This window comes from Biomphalaria glabrata, chromosome 17 (genome assembly GCF_947242115.1).
Source record: "Biomphalaria glabrata chromosome 17, xgBioGlab47.1, whole genome shotgun sequence".
In the NCBI taxonomy this organism is placed as follows: Eukaryota; Metazoa; Mollusca; class Gastropoda; family Planorbidae; genus Biomphalaria; species Biomphalaria glabrata.
The window spans coordinates 822,592-849,845 of record NC_074727.1 but is presented as its reverse complement, the minus strand read 5'-3'; the positions used below and the strand labels follow the sequence as shown (position 1 = coordinate 849,845).

General features: G+C 35.2%; 1 pseudogene; it reads left to right on the top strand.

Annotated features, from left to right (window-relative positions):
* Positions 1-19,088, top strand: part of LOC129923649 (dynein axonemal heavy chain 6-like) — a 92,620-nt pseudogene extending 73,532 nt beyond the window's left edge.
* The last annotated feature ends 8,166 nt before the right edge of the window (positions 19,089-27,254 follow it).

Sequence of the window (27,254 nt, the reverse complement as noted above, 5' to 3'; positions counted from 1 at the left end):
ACCAGTGAGGCCCTAAAGAAAAAGCTTAAGAATTTTGGGGTAGAGAATAAGGGTTTCTTTTTTTTTTTTTTCTGTGTTTCTATTGCTATTATTAGAACTTAATGTTTGCTATTATTATTATTATTGTTTTTAATGTTTGCTATTATTAGAAATTAATGTTTGTTTTTTTTTCCAAATGAATCAACTTGTTTATTAAGGCTTGTCCCATTAAATTAATTATGACATGAAGCTGATATAAAATAATAAATTGACGAGAGTTGGCCTTAATTAATGCTAATTAGGCATGTGGCATCTGACTGTGTTAAGATATTAACTTTCATTTAGTGCTGGATATTCAAAACTAAAAACTTTTCTCTAGGTTACTAGGAAAAAATTTTGTTAAACATTTATTATTGTCTAACAACCTTTTTTTTTTCGAGAAAATTCATCTACCTGGTATATTGAAAATAATTTTTTTGACCTTTCCTTATAACAATTGTGAAAGACTATACCAGTATAGAGTCAGAAGTAATTGAAGCTGGATGATTACTTATATAATATTGTTATTAAATCTTATTTGGAAAAAAGACTCCTGACAGACATTAATCAACTGGTAAAGGAAGTTATGTATTAGAAAAATGTATTCTCTGTGCTGTGTAGAAAAAAAAGAGATAAAGAGATAATCAATGTTTGAAAGTAATGAGAGGCTGTATTATGAGAGCAGCTACTGTGATATATTGTAGACTAGATTTGTTCAATTTAAAATAGAAAATGCAATTAGGGAAGAAAAAATGTGTTTTTGTTCAGTGCAGACCGTCCTGGCAATGCAAGCTCTAAAATGAATTGGTGGCTCATGAATATTAAAAAAAAAAAAAAAAAAGATAATGCTCAACACACACACAAATATAATAAACACACATATAAAGTATAAATATTTCTTTTATTTTTTAAAAAAGAAAATGTTCAGCATCAAAACATGCAGCAATATGGACCTGTTAATTAAACAACTAATAAATCATAATGAACCTAACACAGTTAACAATAATGATATTGTTGTGTCTCTCTCCTTTGTTTCTTGATTGAAATCAAAACAGCTACCACCAATTGCGAGAATGTGGCAACTCAGATTCCAAATAGGGTGATACTTTATTGAGTCTAATGTATTACATGCCAAATAGTGTACTTTATTGAGTCTGATGTATTACATGCCAAATAGTGTACTTTATTGAGTCTGATGTATTACATGCCAAATAGTGTACTTTATTAAGTCTGATGTATTACATGCCAAATAGTGTACTTTATTAAGTCTGATGTATTACATGCCAAATAGTGTACTTTATTAAGTCTGATGTATTACATGCCAAATAGTGTACTTTATTGAGTCTGATGTATTACATGCCAAATAGTGTACTTTATTGAGTCTGATGTATTACATGCCAAATAGTGTACTATTGGCAACACAAAATTTCTAATTGAATAACTGTTGTACTGTTCTGATCTTGTACTGGACTCCACTGTGCTAGACTGTCTTGACTCTGCAACTCTCTCTCTTTCTTTATATAGGGTTTCTGAATGTCACTAGTCCTCTCTGGATGATCATTTCTTCACTTTCCTAAAGTAATTCATTTCAAAATATTATCTTTTTAGAAAAAAAAATGTATGTATACAGTTTTTCTTATAAATAAGTCATATCTATTTTTATTTTAGTACGCTTTTAGTGATAGTGATAGAGAGTGTGCATTGCTCAACATGGAAATGTTTTGTAAAGATGGTTACATCCCTTGGGAGACACTGATCTATATAACAGGAGAGGTAGAGTATTGTGTGTATTGTCATTTGCGCATGAGATATAAATATTTTAGTTTCTTTCTAAAACACTAAGCCAAAAATATTTATCTCTTGACTTTTCATGACTTTGTTATAAACGTGTAATTAAAAAGAAAAATTTTAAAGGAAATTATTGTAATAGTTTGAGACAACTTAATTAATAATTTTGTAATTGGAATTGACCAGACATGTATACCCACTTCATGTGGAGCGAAAATGACAAAACAGTGCACATTATATCATATATTCTATATGGATTTTGCTCAGCAGCTAGACATGCAATATCAGGCTTTGAGACCAAGCTGGATTAAAGGAGTAACAGAAGTGGGCTAAATTGAGTCAAGAGAGAAAAGTATCATTTTGTCATCAGACCACAGATGGCTCACATTGAATTATTATCGCATTTCTTAAAATGCAATTGTGCATTTTAAAATAAAATACCACCACAATTTTCAAACTACATACATCCATAAAAGACTTCATACATTAATCTATATTCGTTAATTTTCAAATTTTAGGTTAACATTTATGAATGATTATTTTTTTGTACAGTATAATACACAATTAGTTGAATGATTAAAAACTTCTTTTATCACCACAGATTACCTATGGTGGTCGAGTCACAGATGCCCAAGATCAAAGATGTCTAAGGACAATTTTAAAGTTTTTTTTCAGACCTGAAACCTTAAAACCAAAATATAAATACTCAGAATCAGGTAATTGTAATGTATGTTCAATATAAAGTACATTATAAGGGAAGTCCTATTTATTTGCGGCAGATGTTGATGTTTATTAGCAGGTTTCAAGCTAGAACTAAAATAAATTGAGTATGTTTCCTTTTTTTCTTTTTATACACCATATCTGTGATCTAACCTTTGAAAGTAGCATCTTCGTCTTCGTACAAGTATTACTTCATTCAGTACACACACACATACACACATTGTCCTTAACACTTATCAACATATTTTGATGTAAAATACAAATATTCAAAATTGATTTCTCATCAGTAAGTTTGTATAATGTTCTACTAATAATTTGTAAAAGATTAAGATGCTGGTATAGTCAATAGCTTATGGCACATCAACATTATTTAGATCTCTATTGATTGTAGAGAAGCTGCAGGGTTTAAAAGCATTGACAACTGATCAAAAAGTTTGTATTGCTATTAAGATGCATGTCATAGAGAGGGGTGTAACATGCACTTTAAAATAGTTGCATGAAGTGATCAAAGCAAAATTCCTTTTCAAAATAGGCAAACAAAAAAACATACATAAATTATAACCAGTTACAGAATTGAAGTATGAGCCTAATCAAAATTGATATAACAAATTAGAATAAATCCATTCTAATCTGACTTCAGAATCCTATGCAACTTGAGCAAAGATTTAACATAGTGAAAGTAGATTTGATTAAGACTGTTTTAGTCTGTCAGGGTGAGGAACTTTTTAGCTCGTGATACATTGTTTATTTTACTATTCCTCTTATCAGCTGGCAAAAGGGTTAAAAAAAAAAAAAAAAAAACTTGGATGGACACAGATCTCAAAAATAGCTCTAACAAATTTAACAGTTTAAGTATAACTTTGGGAAAAGAATAACTAGCTAATTGGCCGCACTTGAAACTTGTTTGACCATTATAATTTTTCAAAATATAAATTTCTTACAATTAAATTTTGTCTGGAGGTCAAAGAGTTCAATAAATACATAAACTTTTTCAAGAACATTTTACATCTTTGAAACTTTTATTACTTGTATTAATATCTAGATCCAGTATTCTAGTCTAGGCTACCCTTTTTTAAAATATTGCCATGTCTGCATCTGTATCACCAAGCTAGAATTTTATATATTCTGACTAGATTTATACATGCCCTTAACCTTGATTTATTTCAGGTATGGGGGAGAGGGAATTATTCTTTTGTTTAAAATGTAGTATTCATTAGTAATTAATAGCAAAGTAATTGCTTACCAAAAGTCATCAGCCTCATAAGAAATAATGTCTTTGAGAAAAAAAAAGTTATGTTGTTTTGTATTAAATACAATGGGCCATGGAAGGTAATTGTTTAAATTTAATCTATTTTTGAAGGTATTTACTATCCACCTCTTGTCAAGACATTGGCTACTGTCAAGGCTTACATTGAATCTCTACCACTTATAGATGAGCCAGAAATCTTTGGGCTCCATGAGAAAAACATAGCCTTTCAGTTGAATGAAACCAATGCTTTACTTGGTAAGTCTGTGTTTGTTTTGGTAACAGTCGCAATTTACTGCTATATACACTTACACTGGTTTTGTTTTGAAATACTTTAGTTAAGAATATAAATCATTGTCATATAATAAATTGTCATATAATCTTTTTTACACTGCTTTATTATGGCTTACAACATTGTAGCCATCAGTGAGTCTTATGCTCTATGGACAGACTCCTTTGCTACTTTTCTCTCTAAAAAGATTCAGATTGTGGGTCGTTTAGAACTTTCTTTTTGTTGATCTCAGGAGAACCACATTTGATTATGTTCAAGAAGAACATTCAAACCAGTTAGAAACTCTTACTTTATATATCTGTTTTGTTCACCTATTACCTTGAGCCTACTGTTTTGTTAGCAGCACTAATAAATCAATTGATTCTTCTTATTCAAATAAATCAACAAAAAAAAAGGGTGAGATGTTTGTAATTTAAAACAAAAATTTTGTTCATGCAGAACTAAAGGAGTAAAACAAATTTTTATCTAGCTACAATACTTGATGTTCAACCGAGAATCGTAGCAGCTGATGGTGGGATGTCTAATGATGATATTACTTATGAACTTGCTGAGGCTGTCCTGGATCGATTGATTGACAAACTGGATATTGAAAGAGCGAATCCCAATATGTTTACAGTACGTACTAATATTATTAGTTCCAAGTAAAAATGGTAGTTTTTAATTCTTAGTACTTACTTTACTTAGAGTCCATCACCCCTATTTAAGTATGGGCCACCAGCAATGGATTTCCATATTCCCATTTATTGGGCCATCCTTTTAATTCTTAGTAGGCCTTTCTGTTTCTAATATTGTTAGTGATCCTATCATTCCATAGTTCCTAGTATTACATGATAGTCTTTTAGTTCTTGTGATGCTTTAGTGTCTAGCTTTATATAGTAGTGTCTTAGTTTTTATCATGCAATACCTAACATAATAGATTGCTCTCTTGGCATGCAATAATACCTAACAGTAGATTGCTCTCTTAGCATGCAATAATACCTAACAGTAGATTGCTCTCTTAGCATGCAATAATACCTAACATAATAGATTGCTCTCTTGGCATGCAATAATACCTAACAGTAGATTGCTCTCTTAGCATGCAATAATACCTAACAGTAGATTGCTCTCTTGGCATGCAATAATACCTAACAGTAGATTGCTCTCTTAGCATGCAATAATACCTAACATAACAGAATGCTCTCTTGGCATGCAATAATACCTAACATAATAGAATGCTCTCTTGGCATGCAATAATACCTAACATAATAGAATGCTCTCTTGGCATGCAATAATACCTAACATAATAGAATGCTGAATGTGAAACTACTACATTATTAAAAGCTTCTTATTTAAAGAAAAACAACATAATAGTGCATACAATATTTTTTAAAATATCAAAAACCATGTTGTTGTTTTTTTCAATAATATTAGATACGCTTAGTAGTAATTGACAAATTGATGAAGGGCTTAATTACTTGAGGTTCGCTGCTAGAGTGGATGCTGTGTCAGCCAAAGTGCAGACTGGATTAGCAATGAAAAATATCACCAAAGATATATCAGGAGTGTGTAAAGCATTAGACAAAGCAATGGCTAGCATGAACCTAGAAAAGGTTGAACAGGTGATGGAGAAATTTGAAAAGCAGTTTGAAGACTTGGATGTCAGAACCTCAACTCTGGAGAACGCAATGGGTTCAGCTACCACACTGTCCACGCCACAAGACCAGGTGGAAGCTCTAATACAGCAGGTAGCAGAAGAAAATGGATTGGAAGTTATGGACCAATTGAAAGACTTGCATGCCCCTTCCACATCCATACACTCTTCAGTTGCAGGAGAGTCCAGCAAAGAAGATGACCTTTCTAGAAGACTTCAAGCTTTAAGGAACTGATTAGAATCAAATAGTTTCATTTGTTGTACAGATTTTATTCAAGTAATCAACCTTCCATTTTAATTGTATCAAAACACATTAATAGAAATAAAACATTCTGTCCATTATAATTTTAAAAGATTAGAATTCTAAATTCTGAGCTAGCCAGGAAAACCAGTGACTTGGCAGAATTTAAGTCATTGGTTAATATGCATGACTAAATGCATGACGCGTAGGACGTAATCATCTTCTTTTTTGAAGTAATGTCTGTATTATATAAGATAAAATATTGTTTCTTTATTCACTAGCCTGACGCCAAAGGTCGCATAAACTCTTTAACCATAGTATTGATGCAAGAAACTGAAAGATTCAATAAACTGCTTATAATAATCAAGGTACATGTTAATAAGATTTAAATATAGAATAATTAATGAGAATGTTTTATATTATTGTATACAAAGACCTTACTGTTATTATAAAAGGTTTAATGTAAACGAAATCTTAAGTCTAGATTTATTTAACGAATAGTTCATGAGGCAAATTACAAGAAGATTGCTTATGATATGATATTGACACAGAATAAGTTCCCCTTTCAGAGTTTGCAATCTTTATGGCAGATGATGTCAAGGTCATCTATTTTGCTGGCCAAGGTTAACGAGCAGGGTATCATGTGGCCAGCACAATGACCTACCGCCTTTTCTTTCCCCAACTAAAGTCAGAATTTGGATTAGAATTAAAATTTGAATTAAATTAAAATTAGAATTTGGTGGACTCAGGGGCGTCCTAAAAATCACAAAGCCAAGCACTTAACCACTCAGCCACCGCGCCCTCAATATCTCATGTAGTGAAATCAAAAATTCTTAACTGGCCGTTTCTTGTAAAAGCAAGTTGGTAGCTCCATTCAATTTTCTAGGCTTTCAATGCATTCAACAACTTGAAAAAATTACTCTGGAATCCTCTATACACTATAATGAATCTCCACCCTGGGACGAAAGCCCTCTTCCTACTATAAGGGACCATATTGAAAACATAAAAAGAAAATCTGACTACAGACCAACAGAGCTCAAGGAAATAGTGAATTGTTTTCTACAAACCAATTATCCTAGCAATCGGTGGATCAGAGTTTACAGGGACGGCTCATCCCATAAAGCCACCACAAATGGAGGAGCTGGAATACTCATCGAATGGCCAGATGGAGGAAAACTAGAAAAATCCATTGCCACTGGAGAGCTCTCTGACAGTCACAGAGCAGAAAGGGGAGCACTAGCACTAGCTGCTACCATGCTAGCAAATCATCCACACAGTTCCCCACACAGTCAGATTGTCTTTCTAACTGATGCATAAACAACCCTCCAAAGCTTGCAAAACTCTGATTCCTCTTGTATTAAAAACCTCAGAACAGCACTTACAAAGCTCAACAACAACAGCAAAAAAACTGTTATTCAATGGATACCAGAATAGAAAATACCCAGCAATAACTGTTGGAATTCTCGTGATAATGGTGAAATGATAGTAAGTCAGAGCTTCATTTTAAGAGATAATTTGGTCAAGTTTTTTCAAATTTATTTTTACTCCTTTAGACATCATTAGAACAACTGAAAAAAGCCATCAAAGGTTTCGTAGTGATGAGTGAGGAATTGGAGAATGTATACAATGCTTTTTTAAATAACCATGTAAGTAATTTATTGTTTACATTTAGAATGAACGTAGATCTATCTGTTAAATTTTAGTTTTATTTTTCCTGAAAAACTTCACACATTTTATTGGAAGCTTCAACTTAATGTCAGCTTCTCTTATACAAATTTAGTTCAAAAAGAAGATAATAATTCCAACCTGAATTCATCCTGTTACCCACTGGCTCATGTGAAACCTTACCTTTTACCTTTACCTATCCCTTAGTCTGTTGGACCGTTGGGGCACCAAGCAAGATTTGTCGACCGTCTTTCTCCATTCCTCCCTTTTTTTGTCTTGTTTAGAACCTCTCTCAATGGCAGGCCCGTCCATTCTTTAATGTTGTCCTCCCATCGCTTTTTCTGTCTGCCTCTTCTTCTTCTCCCTGGCACTGTTCCCTGAAGGAAGGTCTTTGCGAGTCCCGTAGATCTTGTAATGTGGCCAAAGGTTTTAAGCTTTCGTCTTTTTACAGTAGTTAGCAGGTCGTCATGGGCTCCAATCGCTACTGTAACCCTGTCTCTGATTTCTTGGTTTGTGATGCGGTCTTTGAATGTGATGCCTAGGATCTTTCTGTAGCATCTCAATTCCATTGCTAGGATCCTCCTCTCAAGCTCTGCATTCAACGTCCACGACTCGCAAGCATATAAAAATGTGGCCATGACCAGAGAGCGCATCAGTCTGATTTTGGTGCCGAGGGCTAAGCCCTTATCTTTCCATATTATTTTAAGTTTTGAAAGGGCTGCTGTGGACTGTGCTATTCGGGCCAATAGTTTGGGTTTTGTTCCCTCATCTGAGACAATAGCTCCGAGGTATTTGCAGCTTCAAATACCTCATGTGAAAAAGAGCTTAAAATTCTTTTTTAACTCATTGTTTTTCTTTTCCTTCCTTCCTTTTCATTCTCAAATTGTTCTTGGAAAGAAAGATTATTTATATTAATTTGTTCTAGCATATGGAATAAGAAATGTGTCTTTAGCCTTGTGTCTCTGAGTATTTATTATATTAGGTAATGTTATTGTACTTGCAAGCTACAATTTAGTGTTTTAGGTATTACTACTACCTGTAGTTTCTTTTCTAGTGTTTTGTCTTGGAATTCCTCTAAATGTTTAGTGATATCCTAAGTTGCTAATTTAGTTTAATGTAAGTATCCATTTGTGATATGCCTCATAGCTCTATATGACATCTTTTAGATTCTTTATCTATCACATGTTGAAGGATCCCCCAAATTAAGATGCAATTTTGCATTGTGGTTTAAGGTGAAATAGAATTTTGTTGTGATATTATTGTCTGATTTGCAAACATTTATGATAAACTATAGTCTTTTGTTTGATTTATTATGTCAATATGGGAATTCCAAGACACTGGTAGCTTTTCATTTATTTAGGTATTTTGAGTTTCTAGTCCTCACTCTTCATTCAATGTATCATAAGATTAAACATTCATGAAGTCAATATATATGAATTGTTGTAGTGGTGTTTCTTGTTTGACATAATTGATTAACTGTGTCAGGGGGCCAGGACAGATAAGGCAAGGCTTTAAAATACAAACTGACACATGTATGGATCAACTTTCCATTCAATATGTTTTTTCTAACAAAAGCATTGTTGTGTAAATTATATGACTTACTCAATTTCAATAGATTTTTAATTTGGTTAGGGTTATTTCTTTCTGTTTGTAAAGCACAAGTTTCTTGCTTTATAGCAAGCTTCTTGAATTATAGTCCAATTCCTTTTGTGGATCAGGGGGAGACAATGGGTTGCCTTCAGGCACTCAGCAAACACAAGTCTGGTCAAGTTTGGAATAAAACTCAGCCCCCCCCCCTTCCTCTTGATGGGTTGCCACAGAATTCTTGTTACTCAGCCACACATCTCACATATTATAACAAAAAAGAAAAATAGAACTTCAATGAAAATAAATTATTAGAACTTCAATGAAAATAAATTATGGAATATCTTCAATCAACTGTGCTTACTAATGGTTTAAACTAATCCAGAGTTTTCCAAATCACTAATGTGTTTTATGTAACAGTAATAATCATATAGTTTTAACGATATGTTAAGAAGCACTTTAGTATATTTGATACACATTTTGATACACATTTTCAGGTCCCAGAATTATGGGCCAGAAACGCTTATCCTTCGTTAAAGTCTTTAGCATCTTGGGTTAAAGACCTGATAATGAGGTGTTGTTTTATTGACAATTGGATCAATAATGGACCTCCTAAGTCTTTTTGGTTGTCTGGCTTCTTCTTTCCACAAGATTTGTAATTTTGTTGGGAAGTTGTAGATCTAAATGTCAGATACTTACAATATCTTTTCACAAAGTTTTATGTGCCCTATAAACATCATAAAAATGTGTTTGAAAATAAATTACTGTGCTACCTGTTTTTTCGGAGTATTATGTTTCTTAAGCTGTAACGTAACATGATTGGGTATGACTTTATTGCCCTATGAGTTTTGATCTTCCCATTTATGATCACCTTGATTTAAGGCAACTGCAGGTGATTGCTGTTAAAGCTAAAGTGTCAAAACCATGTCAGGAACAAGTGAAATATAAAAAGTACTTCTAAAAACAAATAGCATTACTTATTTTGAATCAATAATCTAATTAATTTTTAACAGAGCTAGACTAATAATAATAAACTTGTGCAATTGGAAATACTTTAATTAGTTGTTTTTGTTTATTGCCACTTTAATGCTTCATTGCACTATGGTCCAATAAGTTTCTGTTGGGGAAGGGGTTGAATCTGGGAGAAAGTTTTGGTGCTGCCCTTTCAAAACCAATTTTTTTTTTTTTAAAAGTAAGAAAGTTGCTTGATTCTGTATTTGAAATGGAGGTCTCAAGTATCTAGGATGAAAGGCTAATGTACTAGTCACTGAGCTGATCAAGTACTGATAAAAAAATAGAAGGTTTTACAGTCTTAAAAAAAAATGTGTCACCTTATTCTCTACACAAGGCTTATCTCACTTAGCTTATTACATTTAGGACTAATAATGAGAAGGCTTGTATTTGAGTCTCAAGGGGGAGTGCAGCATTTCACTTGGCTAGGCTGTCCTAGCTGTGACCTACATATTTTGCCACATCCAATGCAGACAAAATTGTTGTAGACATTGCTGTGATCCGTTTAGGTTCTCTTTCAGTAGTCTACGTCTGTAGATTTCCTGCAGATCTCAAATTATGTATCCTTCTGCCTTTGTAACAGACCTACTGCTGTCTTGTTCACAATAAGCCTGCTGTCTGGTAATTAACTATTTGCTTAATTTTGTGATTGATTCATGTGTTGTCATCAACAATCAATAAATGTGCTCATTTTCAATTTGGTTTAAGAATGGGAAGTGGAAGAAAAATGTGTAAAAGATTCCACTTGCACTCACTTAGTTGGCAAGCATTTTTTTTTAAAACAGTAAAAAAAAAAATCAAAACTTATTAAAGACTATATCTTCTATTTATTTACAGGTTTCTTGACTGGAACTCTTCAAAATTTTGCTAGAAAGTACAACCAGCCTATTGATCATCTCTCATTCAAGTTCATTCTCCTGCCATATTCTAGAGAAGAAGCACTAGTTATGGAGCAGTTGCGTACAGTTAAAAAGGGCGAAACAATACCTATGGATCAAAATGTAAACTCTTAGTTAAAATCAAATTATTTCTCTAATAAATCAATATTTATTTTTAAATCAATGGTTAAATCAGTTTACGAAATCAAAATATAGAACTTCAAAATTAAAAACACTAACAAATGATCAGACTTGATATGGAAATATAGGAATTTTAAAAAAAAATTAGAGAAATTTAATTAAACTTTTGTGGTTTTCTCCTCCTTGTCCTCTGTCAGATTTCAATTTTATCATAACATAATGAGAAACCTAAATGCTTCCCAGGGGGTGAGGTGGTCAAATGGTTAAGGGCTTGGCATCCGAACCTGAGGGCCAGAGTTCGAATGTCAGTGAAGGCTGGGATCTTGAATTTCAGGATTTTTAGGGCGCCCCTGGGTACACCCAACTCTGGGGAAAGTAAAGGCCGTTGGTTGTTGTGCTGGCCACATAACACCCTGCTCGTTAACCGTTGGCTTAGAAACAGATGACCTTAACATCATCTGCCAGTGTAGAAAACATGGTCGGAAAGGGGGAAATTTTTACTTTACTTAAATGTTTCCCAAACATGTTTAATTTTAAAAAAAACACAGCATATCTAGTAAACTTATATTTCAATCCTATCTATTTTCAGTTGGATGTTCCTGATGATGGAGTGCTTGTACATGGACTCTATATGGATGGTTTTGCCTGGGACTGGGATCACATGACTGTTGGTGACCAATTGAAAGGCCAGATGCAGGCAAAGTAAGAGCTCATAAAAAAAGGCCACATTGGCATTAATGTTTGCAACACGATCTTATTAATATTGTATACAACTTTCATTCAGCTACATATCATCTAGCTAAATGAACCAATACTTAAATACTCTTAGATAGTACAACATGGGGCAAACTAATAGCCTGTAACATGTATTACAGTGTGTGTCTTGTAATGGATATAACAAACAAAATGTATTTTAGTTAATATCTACTTTTTCATTGTATTCAATATTTAACTGTAACTCCTTCCTCCTTTCTACTGTCTGAATAGAAGCCATCTGTCTTCTACTGATTGAATAGAAGCCATCTAACTTCTACTGACTGAATAGAAGTCATCTGTCTTCTACTGACTGAATAGAAGTCATCTGTCTTCTACTGACTGAATACAAGCCATCTAACTTCTACTGACTGAATAGAAGCCATCTAACTTCTACTGACTGAATAAAAGTCATCTGTTTTCTACTGACTGAAGTCATCTTACTTCTACTGACTGAATAGAAGCCATATAACTTCTACTCACTGAATAGAAGCCATCTGTCTTCTATTAACTGAATAGAAGTCATCTTACTTCTACTGACTGAATAGAAGTCATCTGTCTTCTACTGACTGAATAGAAGCCATCTAACTTCTACTGACTGAATAGAAGCCATCTAACTTTTACTGACTGAATAGAAGTCATCTGTCTTCTACTGACTGAATAGAAGCCATCTAACTTCTACTGACTGAATAGAAGCCATCTGTCTTCTACTGACTGAATAGAATTTGTCTTGTCTTCTACTGACTGAAGTGAAGTCATCTCTCAGTGCTCGTTGAAGTTCAAAAAGCAAGTTTAAAAACATGTTTCAACTATAAAAAAAATGACTGACAAAATGGAAGATCCAAAATAATGCAAACAAATATTGTTAGACTTAGAGAAAGTGATGACAGAAATGAAACCAAGAGTGTCCTAGTCTCGTCACAATTTATGTGAACATGACTCTTATACACACTACAAAAAATTCAGCCTGAAGAAGAAAAAAAATAAAATTAACTCAACTACATAGGACAATGTAATTTAGAAATGCATTCCCTGGAAGATGAAAATCTGAACCAGCGACACAGACCCAAGTAGAATAGTTCTAAAAAATGTTGTTCAGATCTCTGCTTTTCTTCATAAGACACTGGTATCAAGCTAACCTTATAAAAGTGTAAAAAGAACTATGCAGTTTGAAACATGTAGGACTATTTATGACCTCCATCAATTGACCATAATATAAAAAAAAGAAACAACTTTCTGTTTTGATAGTCATATTGAGGGGAACAAATCAGAAAAAAAGAAATGACTGCTTTCATTATTTCTATACAAATTGAGTCATTTAATTCTTTGTTTCTAAATGATATCCAGTTTGCCTGTAATGCACATGGATCCTCGCCTAGACTATGAACCAGATTTATCTCTCTATCCAGCGCCACTCTACAAAACAGCTGCAAGAGCTGGCACACTTTCCACTACAGGTAACAAGTTAACAAATTTCTTTACAGCTGGGATCAATGTTCTCACAAAACACTTTCTATCTTTTGTTAACTCCTACCATAGCTTTCATGGGCATGTCTGGTTAAGTCTTGCTACAGCTCTCACAGGTTTATTTTCTCCAAGACCTAACTTGTTTACTTTAAGATCTAGCTCTCACTTGTTTCTTCTTTGTATATCTCTCACTGATTTACTCTGTATATAGATATTGTTAAGGCTTCCGCACGGTGTTGATTCTTTGAAATATAACTAGTGTAGATCTACGTCTGCCTGGAAGTAACACTGAACTCAAACTACTTCAGTAACACCGGCGAAAGGCCGAAACAATAAAAATATGTAGTCGACGCTGATGTTGTTCTACAAATATATTTAATAATCAAGAAGGGAATTGTCCGATGTCAGCTATGTCCGTAAATCCGTATATCTATGTTACTGCTCTACACGAAGCATCTTCTTTTTAGCGTCACTTGGAGCGTTCTTGTTTTTTAAAGATCTGTCACGTCACTTGTCACTAAGTAAAACTTTCCCCTAATTCCCGAAACAAATAACTAAATCCTAATCATGTCATAACAATATACAACATTTTTTTCTGTTCATAACAAGATTGGTTAAATATCAAGATAGATTTTTGTGTTCAATAGTTTCTGTAGCTAGTACAATTAGTCTTTCTGTGAATAAGAAGAGGATTCCTGAATTTCTCAATCATTTCTGTGCTGAGAACATCCTCATTTGCACAGCTATTCATTCAAAAATTCATTTAGGAAATGGATTAAAGTCATGCCTACTACATACCCAGCCCAGCAGAGTTTGGACATTTTTTTTTAAAGTATGGACACTGTTGATTTGAGATGTAAAGGATCTTACTATTACATGTGAAATTTTTCTTAGGAGGCACAGATCAAAAAAGAGTTCAGCTATTGAATGTGTCAAGACTATAGAGACCATGGCTTATAAAAGTGAGGGAAGAACTGTGGACTTTCAGCTTTGTTGATGCTGAGTCCTCGCCTTGGTCCTCCTTGTTCTTGAAGTCTACCAAATGCTGCACTAGCATGTGTAACACAAGTTTGTTTAATCATCTATATTAGCATATATTGTTACAGTGCTCCCCAACTGGACACATTATTGCATGTTGACTCTTTGTTTTAATACATTGTGGGTGTTCCTTTAGAAATGGAGATTGTTACCCCTTAGCTCATTCCTCCTGCATGACGGCCAGCTGGCAGGCTTTGAAATCGGGACTAGGTTGATGACTATTCAAAGTGCATACTGCTCAACCTATCGATCAATGACCTGACGTCAGGCAGTTTATTGTCATAGTATTTCTGGTTCCATGCCTACTGTGTTTGTGAAGCCAAAATGTGTACAAGGATAAGTTCTGCTTCATTTGAGGCATTCAGGGTGCAAGCATCAGTCAATAGCAAATCTCTAATGCAGACCTATTTTACTTCAGTCTCTGTGTGTTGAATAGACCTGCATCAGAGAGATATAAGATGTCATAGTATTACTATAAGGCTTCTAGTCATGTTGTTTGTGTTTCAGGAACTCTCAGATTTATTCATTGGTTTCATCAAATCAATAATGGTGTTTGCATTTTGGCTGTGCTAGTCACAGTATATAGAGTGCATGTGATCTTTCTAGTGGTTTTCCAGTGTAAAGATTGTATTTGAGGTTTTTGATAAGTCCCTGTTTGCTTTCTGTTTTTTTTTTAGCTTTAGTACATCCATTGGTTTAACATGATTGGTTTCCTGAAGCTGTCCATTTTCTTTACAGCTTAGTTTTAATATATGTCCAGATCTCAGCTCAGCACATAGTTTTTGTGATTGTCTGACAATAGTTAGGTATAGATCTATTTGATGCCACTGCTTGGGATACATTCAAGGGAACTGAAAAAGTGTATATGTTATGATTATAAAGTAAGGTAAAGTTCATCTTTCAGACCTTGTGGTCAGATAATGTAAAGGTCATCTGTTTCTGTGGCCTATGGGTGTCATGTGGCCAGCACAACAACCAACTGCCTTTACTTTTCCCCAACTAATGTCAGGTACCCATTAGAGCTGGGTGGACTCAGAGGCACCAGAAGATCCCAAAAAATTAAAATCTGTCTTCACCAGGTTTCGAACCCTGGACCCCAGTCATCCACCGTGCCTCCTATGTTATGATTATGAGCTGAGTGTATTTCTAATAGCAATATGCCATTACTTCTATAAAATGGCCGATGACATGTTTACCCAGAAAATGACTTCAGGTTGTCCAATCAGATTATGTATTTCAATACTGGTATAGTAGGCTTATCTGGTTTCTTTGTTTGTTTAAGTTTAAGTTTGATTAGAAGCTTTCTTTGATGTAGTATGGATTGGACCAACTGTACTTTATAGAAAGCCAGACATGTTTCCTATTCTTTCCTATATGTTGACTGAAACAAGAGATGTACTATTTTGAGAAATGATGTTAACAAAATGCTAAAAATAAGAAACTTAAAAAAAAAATCAACCATTTAGTAGTAGAAATTACTGAATTTAAAATTATGATCAGGCTTCAGTGCCTGCTTTGAGCATTTATTTTTTAATTGCTTGCTTTTAATGTCTATTTTTTTATGTTCTTATTTCATCATAATTAATTTTATTTTAAACTTTTTTTTTCTGATTTTAAATAATAAGCATAAAGTTATATTTATATATTATAATAGAAGGCTAAAATAGGCAATAATTTATTAGGGTTAATGATGAAATGTGTTCACATTGACATTTCTAAGATTACCTTTGACCATTCAATAGATTGGTTTTTAATATTAAGTAGATTTAAAAAGTGTTTTTTTTGTGTAACATTGCAGCATACAAAACGGATTGGCTGACATCTAGGGGTGTTTTTGTGTTTTAGAATATTGTTATTATTGATTCTTTTGGGGTAATTGTGTGTGCAATCAGCTGACACTGATAGCACAGGCCAGAACTAGGTAAGTGGTCTACTGTGATGAGGGATGACACTTCAGGAATGATCTGTATTCTGAATACTACATATGCAATTGATGATGATAGTCTTATGATCATCAATCACTTTCTAGAACAGGGGTCCCAAACTCATTTCAGCATGTGGGCCACAGTGGAAAGTAACAACCATTCAGCGGGCCGCACCACAAAAAGAGAATGTTTTTTCATTAAATTTTACGAACACTACTGTCACTGCAGTTAAATGCTAAAATAAAGTTTTTATAATTATTAATTACATTTAGTGTAGTTTATTACTTGCACAGGCAGTTTAGTTTGCTGAAATAAGTTGACGTTGACTCTGTCACTAATTAAAAAGCAGAAACTGTAGTTCCTCCCCCCCCCCCCCCCCCCCCCCCCCCCAAAAAAAAAAAAAAAAAAAAAAAAAAAAACTACTGCAGATGGCTCGTCACTCATGTTTCTGTCCACTCAGCTGAGAGCGTTTGGCAGAGACCAGACCAACGACGTTAGGCCTGAAGTCGCGTGTAGTGGCAAGCCGCAAGGTTGCTCTCAGATGCTTATCAGTCAGTCTTGATCGTAATGCTGTTTTGTTGATCTTCGTTCTGGAGAAAAACTGTTCGCAAACGTACGTACTCCCAAACATCGCTAGAATTCTAGCAGCTGCGCAGAATAAGTTTGGAAACTTCTCTGTGGGAAGAAACTGGTAGAAAATCTGGAACGCCAACGCGTATTTTTGCTTCAGAACAGTGTCACACTGCAGGTCCAGTAGTTCCATCTGGACTTCCTCTGGAACGTTTTTCATTTCAACTGCGAACGGAGTGGCAAGAAGGAAAAACTGTGAATTGATGAAAGCGGTGTTCAAAATCTTCCAGTAGTCTGAAGAGGATGTCTACGTAGTCTTTCAGGCGCTGTGGTTCAACCGTAATGCTCTGTTGAAAAGAGAAATGAGCCAGTTTTCCATCTGCCAGAAGAGTGGCCCACAAAGTCAGCTTGTATCTGAATGATTTGATGTGGTCAAACATCATGATAATCAGATGCTTTGTGCCAGTAAGAAAAGCAAGATCTGACAAAAACATTGGGGCACTGAGGTGTGTCTCCGTCTTTCATTGCCATGAACAATGCTATTTCCCGTCTCAGTTCAAAAAATCACATTTCCACGACTCAACCATCTGACCGTATGATAAAGCAACTCTCCGTATTCCGTTTCTAAATCAGCTAGCAATGACACAAACTGTCTGTGGTTGAGACCCCGTGCACGTATGAAGTTCACCATCTTCACGACAACATACATCACGTTCTTCATTTGTAGACTTTTTCCACAGAGTGCTTCTTGGTGCAGAATGCAGTGTATGGCTGCTAAAAGTCCGGCCAAGCTGAGCTGATACCGTTTCTCTACCATTAATCCAACAACAATAACCTTCTCTGAAACAATAACCTTCTCTGAACACATTGCTGGTGCACCATCCGTAGCCACTGAAAAAAGTTTTTTCCCACGGTAGCCCACACCTGTCAATACAAGCTTCCAGTTCTTGAAACACGTCGCGTCCAGTCGTCGTTCCTTTCATTACTAGTAAGTCCAATAGCTCTTCAACAATGTTCAAGTTTTCGTCGACCCCACGAATGAATACGGCACAGTATGCGGTGTCTGTTACACCAGTAGACTCGTCCAGTGCAATGGAATATGCTACAAAGTCTTTTGCAGCGGCAATCAGTTGCAGTTGAACATTTGTCGCTGACTCGGTGATCCTGCTGGCAACTGTGTTCGCAGACAAACTTATGCCTTCCAAGAGTTTCTTTTTCTCGGGGCAGATAATTTCACACGCCTGTAGCATACACTCTTTTACAATCTGGCTTTCAGTGAATGGTCGTGATGCATTTGCTATCATCTCGCTAACAACAAAGCTTGTCTTCACAGAATCTTCGCTTGCAGTGGGCGGACACTTCATTTACTGATTTGTGCAGTTGTAAATCATTTCACGGCTTATATGTGGTCATTGTAAATTTTATCAAATTTTTTTTTTAATTCGCGGACGTGGCCGCGGGCCACATGGCCACCTGTTTGAGACCCCTGTTCTAGAAGGTCTTTGAGAAGCCTATATTAAGAACAAAGGTGTCAATCTTGATGATTCATGATTGAGTGTCTCACGATTCATTGTGAAGGCAATAGGAAACAGTTCAATCCAGGATGAGGTGGAAAGGCCTGTAGAGTTTGGTACAGCTGTCATTATAATATTATATATCCTTTTGTTTTTGTCATTCCTTTGGAATTAGCAGCTGCCAGGTGAGGGGCTTCTTTGTGATTGACAAGATCTCCTAACCAAGACCATAGCTTCAGGCTTTGATTTAATAACCCTATAGATGTAATTTTATAATAATAGGCAGTAACATTCTTTATGCAATGATGTTAGGAGCCTCTGCCCTGGTCTATTATATTCACATTTTAGAGATAATTAAAAAATAAAAGTTTTTTTTAGCTGCTGCACCCTAGGTGTATAGTATGATCTATAAATATTTGTACTCCACTGTTTTGACTTTGCTTTCCTTGTTTCTTTGGCAGGACATTCTACTAACTTTGTTGTAACTGTCCACCTTCCTTCAAGCAACACACAAGATTACTGGATAGCCAAAGGTGCAGCACTCTTATGTCAAATTTCTGATTAATTTTGCTTACAGATAAGTTGTAAGCATTTAACAATAAAAACAATGTCCATTACAAATGGTTCTCTAGTTATTACTTTGTGTTTGTTCTCCTGTTTGTTTGTTTGTAGGCTCACACAATGTTAGATATGTTAGTGAGCAACTTTCTTCTCTGATCACTATCTAGAACATCTTGTGTTCATATCACTAAAATAAAGTCTTTAACTACTTTAAGATAATTATATTTTTTACCACTATAAAAATGAAGTAAAAAATACTTTATAAAAATTTCTATTTAGTCATAATAAAATACAATTTTTATACATTGAGCTTCTCTTGACACATGAAAGAAAATAATATGAGACTATGTTTCTATACAGTTGAAATTATATGATCCAGGCATTCAAATCCACTCTCATTCAGTTAGAATCACATTGCATAGTTAAGCAATAAATTATTCTCAAGGTCCGCAAGGTTGTAATTGTTGGAAGTGGTAATGGATATAAGCAATCCACTACCTATATCTGCTTCCTAATGGCATACATCTCAAATAGCCTTTGACAACCAGTCTAATTCATGTGTGGCTCTTGGTGGAAGTTGGTTTGGTTCTTAGTGGGGTATAATACCATGCCCACAACTGTAGAAAATCAACTGTGCAAGAATTATGGGTGTGATACTAAATGTATAGCGCAATGAGTACTGGTCATTTAAAGTATAAATATTTATTGTACTTGAGTCATTTAAAGTATAATAAATAAATATTTATATCTATTTATATTCAACTTGAAGGAGATGACACAGAAGTCGACTCTCTGATAATATTATTATAGACCGCACAAACTAGTAAGCTTCAGGCAGATGGGGCTCGTTAGCCTTGGTGAACAGGATACTGTATAGAGACTTGAATTGATGCATTCATGACTCATAACTTATTGTATTTAAAGGCTGGTATACTATAAATATAATAGAAATATGGAGTGTCCCGGCTTGGCCTCCGGTCTTTGCATAAAAGAAGGTGTATCATGGTTCCAGTTAAAAATCTTACCTTTCCTAATTTTTATATTGAGGATTAACAAAACTCCCACGGATGCCAGGAAAGGTTTGAACCCGGGATTTTCGAGACCACATATCACTAGAAAATATCCCACGACCAGGCAGCCATCCGTAGTTTCATAGCTCACACTATGCACAATAATAAATGTGATATATTATTTATTGCATATATATGTTTGTGTTTCACATATGTTGGCTTGAGCATGTTTGTTTATTAAGTGGAACATTTTTTAAATGGTTAATTTAATTTCATTAATTTATGGACTATCCAGCTATATATAGGCCTGCTACATTCAGTGAGGTCTTGTCTTCAGTTGTTTGCCTTTATCGGTGCCAATAGAAAATCCTGTTACCAATATCATCCTTACCCAAAATAATTTTTTCAATTAAATCTACCTTTTAAAAGTTTCTTAGCTTTTACAGACATTTTAGCCTAAAAGTCTATTGGAAATAGAAATCAATGGATCTAATTTAATGCGCTTGGCAGAGCTCGAAAATAATATAGGGGGGGGGGGGGGGAGTGAAGCTTGATCCTAATAAAATGACCATATGCCCCATGCGACCAAAATAAAAATTAATGCTACATTACCAATACCAGGCAAGGTTGACTCATCCAGCTGCACAGTCATACAATAGGTCAGCGTGTGTGTGTGTGTGTGTACTATATCGTTATGAACTGTTTTGTCATTCGTATGTAAAAATTATAGTGTTCTAAATAAGGTTATTACAATCATGTTATTCCACTGCAAAGTCTATGTCAGTGATGATAAAAATGTAAAAAAAAAAAAAAGGAACACGAAAGGTCATCTGACGTCATCGAGACGTACATAGAAGTCTAACTTATAGAGCGCTGGTTGTAAGTATGTATGTGTTCCGTGTGTGAATCTTGTTCGTATTTGCATCTATATTGTTATTGTTACAGTAGTTACTTGAGGTGGTCAGTTCTAGACAAACAATTTTCATTTGATTGGGTCGATAAAAATTATCTTGTCTGAAAACAGAACAGAATAAAATACTCAGAAAGACAGATGGGTAAAGCACACTACTTGTTCCATATGCTAGGACAAATGTGTACTAGTGCTCCTTTTCAATAGTGTTACTAGAGCATGGAATGGGTTGTCTGAATCAGCCAGGAAAAGCTATGACTTAGCAAATACTAAATCACTAATTAACTAGCATAACTGTATTCTCACAGGCCGTAATTATATTTTCTTTTGAAGTAACGTCTGTAATTCATCAGATAAGACAGGCGCAGTCGACGCAAAAAAAAAAAAAAGAACTTAGACCCCAGAGAACCTGCTTTTTTGTGGCAAAACTGGGTCTACTTGGCCACTTTAAGGGCAGGAGAAACACTCAAAAATGATAGTTTTGGGGAAAAAAAATCGATTTTTAGTTTTTACATGTTTCAAATAGTTCAACATGTTTTGTACGTATTTTACTTAATGATAACATTGAAAAAAAAAATTAATATGTAAAAAATACATTTAATAATGGTCATCTTTTCATAATAAGAGCTGAAAATTACCAAAATACCAATTATTTTTACTTGATTTTCGTTAACAATAATTAAAGGGAGCCCGCCATGTTTGGCCTCATTTAAAATAAACATTCTGTCATCGAGAATTCATAGAAGTCTATTTATAAAGCGCTGGTTATGAGTGTGTATGTGTTTTTCGTGTGTGAATGTTGTTCGTATGTGTATCTATATCGTGCATCTATATTGTTATTGTTACAGTAGTTACTTGAGATGGTCAGTTCTAGACAAAAAATTTTCATTTGATTGGGCCGATAAAAATTATCTTACATATTACAAACGTTACTTCAAAAAAGGAAGATAATTACGTCATATCAATCTAGTCAATCTAGTACCAAGTGTCTGCAGTCAAACCCGCAACGTGTCATACAGCCCAAAAGTATCTCCGTGCTTCTACACAGCCATCGCGTGTGTCCATTAGCGCACGAGTTTCTCGTCAAAATAATGTCAACATTGGCAAGACTGCACTGGGTCGGAAATAATAATAATAATTTTATTTATAAAGCGCTGTTAACAAACAAAATGTAGGCCGTGAACTGAAAAAGCACGCAGACCGTAGCTTTTGAGGGAGAAACGTGGCACTAAAAGCGTTGAGTCTATTGAGCGCAGGGCTCTCTGGAGGACATATGGAGTAATCAGTTCGCTAAGGTACAAGGGCATCTCATTGTTATATATACACTGATGACAAAGTGTGGCGACCTTGTAATCGATTCTCGCTTTCACAGGAAGCCAATGGAGCGTGCGCAAGAGCGAAGGAAAGTAATTCAAGACATTATAATAGGTTAATGAAGGCCTGCTGACCACTGTAAAAAAAAAAATATTATGGCAATACAATTATGTCCTCAGTACTTGCAAAGTCCTTCATTCAGAGAACAATACCAGGAAAAAGAAGAGGCAGACAGAGAAAGCGATTAGAAAACAAACATAAAAGAATGGGAGGGGCTTGTCTCTGAAAGGATAGACAGGGATGGAGGAAGACGGTTGAGCGATCGAGAGTGGTGCCCCAACGGGCTAACAAACCAAGGGATAGGTTGAGGTCAATAAAGGCGCCACGACAAATGGTGCAGAGACAGCTGGTACAAATATTCGTGCCCCTAATGCTATCTTCATTTTTTTTTTAAATACAGTTTTGTAGAAACAAAGAGAGGATACTAGAATCAAAGCATAACCAAACGACGAGAGAGAGGAAGAGAAACACAAAGAGAGAAAGAAAAAATTAGAGATGTTGACATTGTGTTGATGTGTATGTGTTTGTATGTAGAGTTCTTTCCCTTGGTAAGAAACCTATTGTTGTGCGTGTTATGTAAGAGTGTGTTATTAAACTGTAAAGAAAGGACAGTTGAGTCCAGGACAGCAAGAGAAAAACTGTGCAGTACCTTGAGAGTCCTCGAAGATGTAGCTGTACGAGCTAGAGACACTTGTAGGGATTAGTTAGGCAGTTCTGTTGTGAAGAAAAGCATTTCAGTTAGTGTAGCCAATTGTGTTCATTGGCTGTTGTTGATGTAATTTGTCATTAAACCGCCACTTTGTTTATTGAAGCTCTTGTAGTCAAGTTGTTTTAGATGTGTTGTGTTGTTGGCAGTGTTTGCAGAAGGCCTGATAGAGAAGATCGTAACAATATAAATACACACACACACAATCCATATTAAGGCCACCAAGTGAAAAACAAATAAGCGAAAAGTTTCGCTAAATACTCAGAACGTGCGAAGTGTTTGGGAAACACTGCACTAGAGACACAATAGCGCTGACTTTGATCTAGGTTTTCCTTCAGTGGACAGTGACTTGAAATTCCCATCCTAAAAATTAATATATGAACAAGAACACATAAAAAATACTTTTTGAACAAAAAAACTACAAAACTTTTTGACCAAACAGACAGAGTTGATATAAGCTTTGTACAAAAAAATGGGGGGGGGGGAGTATTTGAAAATCCCCACGGCCCCCCCCCCCCATTTGAGAAAGCACCCAAATTAGTGTGTTTTTTACATAAAAAAAATATTACGCAAAATACAGAGGCCTCAAAAGAGGTCAAGCCCTGGGCCCCCCAACGATGGAAAATTCCTAGCTACGCCCCTGGTGGCCGCCTGTTCGAGTGATATGCACTTCAATGCTCGTCGTCAATGACGTCATCCCCCCGACGTCACGCATGAGGTTTGGCCTGGAATGAATGATCTTCATTTCAAAAGAAGTGTCCGAAACTTTAAAAAAAACCCCACATCACTTACACAATAGACCTGTTTTTTACAAAGCGTATACCAACTCTTGTCTGTAAAAAGTTTGAACATGTCATTTCACCCATTCTCATTCTTGGATCAAGTTGAGTGAAACTTTTGCACAATTATTCCTTGGCGAAGAAAATACATGAATCAATAACAACAAAATTAACAAATTTGTACTGGGGCGTGGTGGCTGATTGGCTAAGCGCTTGGCTTCCAAACCTTGGGTCCTGGGTCCGAATCTTGGTGAAGACTGGGATGTTGAATTTCGGTCCACCCAAATCTAATGGTGACCTGACTTAATTTGGGAAAGTAAAGGCGGTTGGTCATTGTGCTGGCCTCATGACACCCTGCTCGTTAAGTGTTGGCCATAGAAACAGATGACCTTAACATCATCAGCCCCATAGATCGCAAGGTCTGAAAGGGAAAATTTCCTTTTACAATATTGAAATTTATAGTTGCGAATGTGGAGTTCTTCCCCATACCATAGAAAAGCTTTTTAAAAAGTATTTTCATATTTTGCCTTTTTTATGTTCCTATTCTTGTCCAGATAGTGTATCCAGTACTTCTGAAAGACCTTTTTGTTCCAGGTAATTTGCATTGCTGACGAGGAGCAAGATCACTCAAAGTAATCTATGTGCGTATTCTGAAAACCAATATGTTCATTACAAACTTAAATTCCTGTATCTAAATTTATCTATCATTTTTAAACGAATCATCTGAACATGTTAAAATGTGGGTAAGTTAATAGCGTACACAAATTCTACGTTCAAACTATGTCAGCATAGTCTAGGGCCTGGCCTAGACTATTGATCAATATTTGTTTTATTAGTATTCCTTCTTACTTAGATCGATCTCAAATTACATAATTCGAGATAATTTAAAATTTAGAGCATTTAAAGCGAAGACCAGAAAGTGAGAACTTAAAATTATAAATACGAATTACAAAAAAAGATTACTTCTGCAAGAAGTTTATCTTATTGACGTCTGAAACACAAACATGGCAAGTTATAGAGTCAATATTTAACCATTTGACAACGAGTGGCCGGGATACGCCGCTACTGGTAGTCAACTAGCCGGAGGAAATTCCAGCTACACGTCGCCTCAGCGTGGCCCTCCGGAGGAAACGTCTAGTGGTGGAAACTAGATAGTCTAAGTAGCTTACGTGTAGCGAACCAGGCCCGGCCGGGCTTCCCTGGGTGAGCTTTTGTTTTGTTTTTTTTCTCTCACTCGGGGGTTGGGATGGAAAAAACGCCCGGAACCCAGTCCAAAAAGTCCGTCAAGCCGTTCCACAAGGGGGCCGTCATCAGTGTCCCGTTAGCTGGAGTGGCGGTCCTTGTACGGAACAGTGGCGGTTACAGTATTAGTATAGGAATATGAGACAAGCTCCCCTCAGTTAGCATTGCTCTCAGCCACTTGTAGCGAGTGGGGCCCTGGAACGGTGCGCTGTGTAGCCTACACGTCACGGTCCGGTCTGGCCCAGTCAATCGATATGGCCGTCTACCGTTGGGAGCCCTCAGACAGAACAGGGGTAAAGAGCCCCACTTCCAGGCCTGGTAGTTAGAAAAAAGCCTTTTTAACCACCAATGGGATAATGGCGCCTACGGCGCCGACGCCCTTCTGGACAACTAGAGCGTGACCTCAATGTCGAAGGCGCCGACTAAAGTCGCCGATTTTAGGTTGTTTCGTTTACGCACGCACTGCTAGTTTTTAAATAAAAATTTATACCTTTACTAACTCTGACCTAGAAGAGCGATAGTGAAGCTATTTTTAGATGTTTATCTAGATCTATATCTCTACAGCATGGAGTTTTAAGATTTTTTGAAAATTATTTTTTTTTGCTAGCCTTTAAAATGGAACATATTTAGGCTTATGTGTAGGCTTTAATAGAATAAGATTCTAATGGAAATATTAATGTTTATATGGATATAAACAATGATTGGGGTAAGTAATTTACTTAATTTAGAATTTCAATTGAATTTTTTAGTTTTAGTAGTTTTACTTTTAGTTTTAGTTAGAATCTATATAGTAGTTTATTTATTTCGGACATTACATGAATTCGGACATTCGCTGTTTTTTGTGGTCATTAAATAATTATTTTAATATGTATTATAAAACTAGCGCGCTGTATAATGTGCTTGTCCATTTTCCAATGATTCTGACCCAATTTCCTTCCATTTGAGATTTAGCTGTCTTTTTATGTAAGAAAAACGAATTTCAAATTTGTTAGTCAGGTTGTTGTTTTTTCCTATGTTACCCGGATGACTTTACCTCTTCCTAGAGTTAAGACTATATTTTTTGATTGGCTAAGTCTATACTAATGAGCCTTGCAATATTTATTCTGTTTTTGGAGCTAATTTATTTGATTCATAAGCCAAGTTTTCTAATTCCATACCAAAAAAAAAATTAATACGGTGTCCGAATTAAATTACGATTTTCTTACCAAAATTTATTTCGGACAGCCAGTTTTGGACATCAATAAAAATGATCTTATATTATATTTGTTCGTTTGTTGTTGTTTTTTTCAATAGAGAATAAATGGGCAAATGTTTGGAGTGAGCTTGGTACATTGAATGAAGTTAAATAAATGCTTAGATCTAGACCTACTAGATAGATCTAGATTTATATAGAGAGAATATAGAGGATTCAGTTAGGCAAGAATGGCTATCGTAACCTATAGGGGCCTACTATACTACAAAAGATCATCTGTATTAGAAATTTATTAAATTAATAAACAAAAAAAAAACACAAACATTCAACACACATCTAATCATGCAAACCCCAAACATTCAACACACATAAAATAAACAAACATAAAATAAGTCTAAAAGTCGGTGCAGAAATCACTATTCCAGTGACCTAATTTTGGTAGAATAAGTGTGTTCATATTTTAATTTTTTGTGTTCGTATTTATGCATAGTTTGAACACATCGTAATGATTTCATGTGAGGGGCTATGCCTGGGGATCTTAAAATTTAGTTAATGTTAATATAGAATTAAAATCTGAGTTTATTGATGCCTAAATATAGAGACTGTCCGAAATAAATTATGGTGTCCGGAATCAAATAATGTGGGTCAAATGTGTCCGATTTAAATGAAAACACACAGCCTCTTTGACCTTAAATATAATAACAAATATAGGCTTGGGGAACAAATATAAGTAGTCATCCTTATTCTCCTTTAACTAAAGAAGATTTTGATACGTCATTTTCTTTTCTATGTCAAACCATTGTAAAATAATGCGCTGTCAAAGTCAAACTTTCAAATTTGGGCCTATAGGTGTCCGAATAGCATAAACTACTCTAGGTCTCGACTACTAGATTATCTAGATCTAGGAGAATCTAGATCTAATAGATAGTGTTATAGTCTACTTTAACTTTACTAAGTATTGACTTAGGACTAGGCTAGGACTACTCAGGGTCTAGACTA